Raw genomic sequence first — 6,335 nt, forward strand, 5'->3', positions numbered from 1 at the left:
TATGTGAAAAACTCAACCAAAGTAACAAAATGACTAATCTCCACCTTTTTGCATGGTTAAATTCATACTTTCCACAATGATTTTATCACAGTTTACTCCTCTGCATAGAAGACAGCATTGATTATTGATTATATTAAACATCTTGACTTTGGATACTTTAAAATCAACTCAGATACTACTAATTTAAAGGAGAAATAGAAAATGAAGAAACAGTAGATGACCTTACATGGCTGCAATCAGCAAAATACAAATTGTGAGAAGGACACTCTAGAGGACGAATTATTCAATTTCTTTATTAAATCAATGGTAACGAGAGAGAGAGAAACTATGTATTGGAAGAGACTTAAAAGCCATCAACCCATCACAATGTGTGGATCTTACTTGGATTCTGTTTCAAATGAACCAATTAGAGAATTATCATATTTATAAGACAAACAGAAATTGAAACACTGATTAGATATTTAATGATCTTAAAGAATTGTTTTAAAATATTTACTGTGATATCACCAGAAAACTAACAGAAAATGGGGAGGAGTGGAGACCACTTGTGTTTAAGAAAGCATAGTATTTTTTGAAGAAAATTTAAATTTAAAATTGCTTAATTGGGCAAAGAAGTCCCTTCTGCAATCTATGAAGATCAGCCCCCATGGAACACACAACAAGGTTAAAAAGAATGGACAGTGAATCTAAAGGGGTAATGGAGACACCAAGACAACTTCACTCTAGGAAATTAAAGACAGGACTTCGTAGTTTAGAAAAAGCTTTCTAATCATTTCAGGAGTTTTTACAGATCATTTCCTATGATGAAGTACATGCAATTCATTTTAAAAGCTGGTTTATCCAATAATTTCAATGCTGGTAAGAGTGTGGTGACATAGAGTTATTATGATTTAACACAGAGGCTTTCAAACTTTTTTGGCTGTGATCTACATTTTACCTGATGACCCAGAACGTATACAAAAATGCACATACACACACAACACATCTCAAAGAAAAATGTAACAAAACCATATTTATTGTGTTTGAGGTACTCTAACAAGTTCTATTCATTTCTAATCTGTGCCCTTTCATTTTTTAAATATAGTCAAGGTCCATTAAGATTATTTCGCTACTTTAGTATTATGCCGTGGAAAATCTAAGTTCTACCACTAACTCATTGTGTGATCTCAGGCGGTTACCCAACAGCTCCAACCTAAATATCCCATCTGTAAAATAAAGTGAATAATTGTCTCTGTCTCATCCAGTGTATGGAAACCAAATGGAAAGTGCTTTGAGGAGGAACTAACACCTTAAGCTCTCAATAAGTGTTTATTGTTATTATTATGGGTACACTCACTGAGTCTTGATGAGAGTTTAAATTATTTTAAATGCTTCTGAAAATGATTGAAAAATGTATAGTAAACACCCTTTGATCCATTTTTAAGAGCCCAATGTTCTACCCCACACACAAAATCTACAAGGGCTATAAAAAGTTTTACATAAATGGATATTCATGGAGGCAAAAATTAAATAGAACCTAAATGCCAATAATATAGGACAATGCTAGATAAATTGGTTCATCCTCAGAAAAGAATAATACATAAATGTTTTCAAAGAATGTATAGAGACACAAGAAAATGTTCAGGAAATGTCATGTGGAAAAAATGCAAAATACAATACAGTTTGGTTGCAGTGTATATAAATATATGGTCATAGAAAAAAGTGGACACAATTGAAATATCAGTTATTCTTTCTGCGTTAGGAATATATGAGTAAATTTTATCCTTCAAAAAACTGCTCAGTTGAATTCATAATTTTTCAAATTGAAAACTGGTGTGTTTTCTCTTCTATATCATTATATGTATACCCTACTTGTGTATAATTTACATTTAGATATAATAGGTTGGTGTTTCTTAACAATGCATATTTTCCCCCTTTAATGGATTATTCTTAAAATGATTTTCTTTTCATTTAAAAGAGAATCAATCTCTCTGGGGACTCCTACTTCGCAGATATTTAATTAACTTTTTTTGCTATGAAATGCTTTGAGCCATTTTCATTTATCCTCAGAATAAAGTATAAAGTAATAAAAACTTTAGGAGATTGGTTAATATTATTGGTATGGATTTGGTTTGAGAGCAGTTGTTTTGTTGAACCAGTTAGGGAAAAGTCAGACTGAGTGGGTAAACTAATCTTAAAACATAAAGGAAGATTTTCTAATCAAAATTACCAGGTTCTACAGCAGTTCAAAACTACAGATATATTTTTGTTTCAGTTTTCTTTGCTTTATCAAAAAATATTTTTGAACTTAAAAAATCTTAAATTATGGAAATACTGCCAGATTTTAAAGCATGAAGAAAAACAACTATTAACTTACAGTAAATATGAAGGACAAAGGAACATTGTACCACAGGTGTGCAATCAACAAAATCCAAACTGTGAGAAACTCTAGAGAAGGTTAAAGGAAACAGAATGTTTTTTCCCTGAACCATTTGAAAGCAAGTCATTGATATAATGGCCCCCAAGCTCCGAAGTATTAAGGAAATTCTCCTGCATACTCACAATCAGAAAAATTAGCACTTATATATCACCACAATCTAATCTTCAGACCCCATTTGAATTTTGACAATTATCCCAGTAACAGCATTTATTGCAATAGGTTCTAATCCAGAATCACATATTGCATTTGGTTGTCATGTCTCTTTAGTATTCTTCAGTCTGAAATAAGTTCCTCAGTCTTTCCTTGTTTCATCACCTGGAAGCTTTTGATGAGTACAGGCCAGTTATTTTGTAAAATATCCCTCAACTTGTGTCTGTCTAATTTTTCCTCATCATTAGTTTCACAGAATACAGTTTGGCAGGAATATCATGGAAGTGGTGCTAAATTCCTCTCATTCTATCAGACATGGTTTCAATTTATTGCACTATTAATGATGTCCAACTTAATTAAGTTGGTCTCTGTCAGTCAATTGAATAGAAGGTCAGTTTCTTTATTAAAAATTTCTCATTTAGCTCATATGTAATATAGACCTACATTGATATTTTAATTTAGTACATCTTAGCTTATAACTCCACAAACTTTTTTTATTTCTTCAAATTTAACTGTCAATGATGTAACTTAAGCCACTGATTTTATGTTATTTGTATTTACAGTTTTTGTGTTCCTTTAGCCCTCTTTACTTGCTTTTTTAGAATATTTCTCTTTTTTGGTTATGCAGCATCACTTGTCCCTAACCTGCACATAAGAAATTGTACTTTGGTTTCCAGTATCTCAACTTGTAATATACATAACAATATGCAGAAGGTATATTCTTTCAGGCTTGTATGATCCTTTATATAGAAGGCTAATTAGAGAAATTCTTTTGTTTTGTATAAAAATAAAATCAGACATAAAGATATATCCTAGAATAATTTGCCTAAAAATTAGGTTTATGGGAAATTAAATAGTGCAATTTCAGTTTTCAAAAGGAGGAGAAGGAAGGGTATAGTGTAGGAAGGATAGGAAAAGTAAACTGGGGAGGAAGACCTGTGCCCCATTTGTCGTTGTGAGTCATGCCTGCATGCAGGTGCATGTGTCATGTATGTGAGGGCAGGGTGGTGGTTCAGAAGTCTGATAAGGGTCCCCATGTCATCCATCTCTCAGTACATGTAGGCAGATGGCTAGTACAGTCAGGGGTTGTACAGTCAAAAGAACGGAATGGAAGTTAGAGGATTTGGGGAATTTATCCTTTGCTCTGTCATTAATTCTTTGTGCAATGGTGAATAAGTCCTTTTACTTCTCTGGACCTCAGTTTCCATGTCATAGAAATGAAGTGAGGATTCCCTTTATACTCAGCAAAAGATAAAAAGGAGTATGTCAAGACTGTGGAATTCTAAGGTGAGAAATAAGGAACAAGAGTAACAAGTGGAATGAAATGGAAAAGCATCAAAAAAAACTTTGTCCCCTCTGAGATCACTAAAAGTCTCCAACCAAGACACATGCCTTTCCAACACTTTATACGTTCACAATGATCCACCATTCCAACTACTTACACCCTCTTTGCTTGCTTTCCTCTCAACTTTCCCACCTAAGGGACTGTCCATCTGCCTCCTTAAATCCTTGACGCTTATTAAGCGTTCCAGAAACTGCTAGAGTAAAAACTCCTCCACTTGTGGTATTGTTTCAGTTCTGTGTGTGCTTGGAGGGAGATTGATCTTTAGAGAAGTGATGAGGAGACAAACAAATGGCCTGGAGGTTTAAAACGTAGAAAAGGAGAGTGAAAAAGAGAATTATTACCCCTGGAAATTGCTTTTTTTTTGGCATGGGCAGGCTCCAGGAATCAAACCAAGGTGTCTGGTGTGACAGGCGAGAATTCTGCCACGGAGCCACCATTGCACCGCCCTGCCTTCTTTATTTTTAACTGGACTCCAGAAGAGCAGGAGCTTTGCTGTGGAGGCTCTCCTGATTCAATGAGATTTATAAATTCAGTTTGTGGAGCTTCCAGGCTTAGGAAGTTCATAGTGTTGTGATAAAAGAAATTACACGAAAGTTTAAAAATCTTTTAGTCTTGTTTAATTTTTTAAAGGATCAAGTTCTTTTTTTTTTAGGCATTTTAAAATAAAGAAATCCTACAACTCAGAAACAAAGAGACAGAAAACCCAATTAAAAATGGGCAGGATGGGCCATGGTGGCTCAGCAGGCAGAGTTCTCGCCTGCCATTACTGGAGACCTGGGTTCGATTCCTGGTGCCTGACCATGTAAAAAAAAAAAAAAAAAAAAAAAATGGCAAAAGACCTGAATAGACAGTTTTCCAAAGATATACAAATGGCTATATGAAAAGATGTTCAACACCGTTAACCATCTGTTTTGGTTTGCTAAAGCTGCTGGAATGAAATATACCAGAAATGGGTTGACTTTTACAATGAGGATTTATTAGTTTGCAAATTTACAATTCTAAAGCATGAAAATGTCCCACTTAAGGCATCCACAGGACAATACTTTCTCTGAAGAAAGGCTGATGGCAACTGGGGTTCCTCTATCATGTGGGAAAGCACATGACTAGCGTCTGTTGATCCTTCTTTCCTGGGTTCCATTGTCTTCAGCTTTTGATTTCAGTAGCTTTCTTTCTCACCTCCTCTGAGTGTTTCTCTCTTGAAGTTCTCTTGATTCTTTCTGTCCTTTATCTGCTCATAAAGGTCTCCAGTGAAAAGGATTAAGACCCACCTTGAATTGGGAGGGTCACATCTCAATTTAAACAACCTAACCAAAAGGTTCCACCCACAACAGGTCTGTACCCACAAGAATGGATTAAAAGAACACGGTCTTTTCTGGAATACATAACAGCTCCAAACCAGCACACCATCAGAAAAATGCAAACCAAAACCGCTGTGAGATACCATTTCATGCCCGCTAAAATGGCTACTATTAAAAAAGTGAAAATAAAAAGTGTTGGAGAGGATGTGGAGAAACAGTAATATTCATTAATTGTTGATGGGATGCAAAATGGTGCAGCCACTATGTAAAACAGTTTCGTGGTTTCTCAGAAAGTTAAGTAAGCATTACCATATGACCTGGCAATCCCACTTTTACATATACACCCAAAATAATTGAAAGCAGGGAATGAAGCAGATATTTGCACATTAATGTTCATAGTGGCCTTATTCACGTTCCCAAAATTTAGAAATTAACTAAGTGTCCATTAGCAGATGAATGTGTCAACAAAATACGGTATGTTCAAAGAATGGAATAGTATTCAGCTCAGAAGGAATGAAGTTCTGATACATGCTACAACCTAGAGGAACTACTACAATAAGCCAGATACAAAAGGACAAATACTGTTTTAGCTCACAAATATGAAATAATTAGAATATGCAAATTCGCAGAGTCTGAAACTAGAATACAGGTTACCACGGGGCAGAGTAGAATTGGAAATGGGGAGTTAAAGCTTAATTGACACAGAGTTTCTGTTTGGGGTGATGGAAAAGTTTTGGTAATGGATGGTAGTGAAGGTACCATAACACTATGAATATAATTAACACCACTGAATTATATATTTGAATGTGGTTAAAAGGTAAAACTTTAGTTTCCACATATGTTCTGTATGTGTTACTGGGATAATACAGTAAACCCTAATATAAACTATGGACTATAGCTAATTATATAATTATAACAATATTATTTCATTAATTGCAACAAAGTTAACACACTAAAACAAATGGTCAATAGTAGGGCAAACTGCATGTGTGAGGGGGTGTATATTGGAACTCAGTATTTTATGAATGATTTTTCTGTAAACCTACAGGTTCTCCCATAATTTTTTTTAAAAAGAAGGACTTTGCAAAAAAAAAAAAAAAAACAAAACCTGTAGGCTGTAGCC

Source organism: Tamandua tetradactyla, chromosome 1, assembly GCF_023851605.1.
Source record: "Tamandua tetradactyla isolate mTamTet1 chromosome 1, mTamTet1.pri, whole genome shotgun sequence".
NCBI classification, from domain to species: Eukaryota; Metazoa; Chordata; class Mammalia; order Pilosa; family Myrmecophagidae; genus Tamandua; species Tamandua tetradactyla.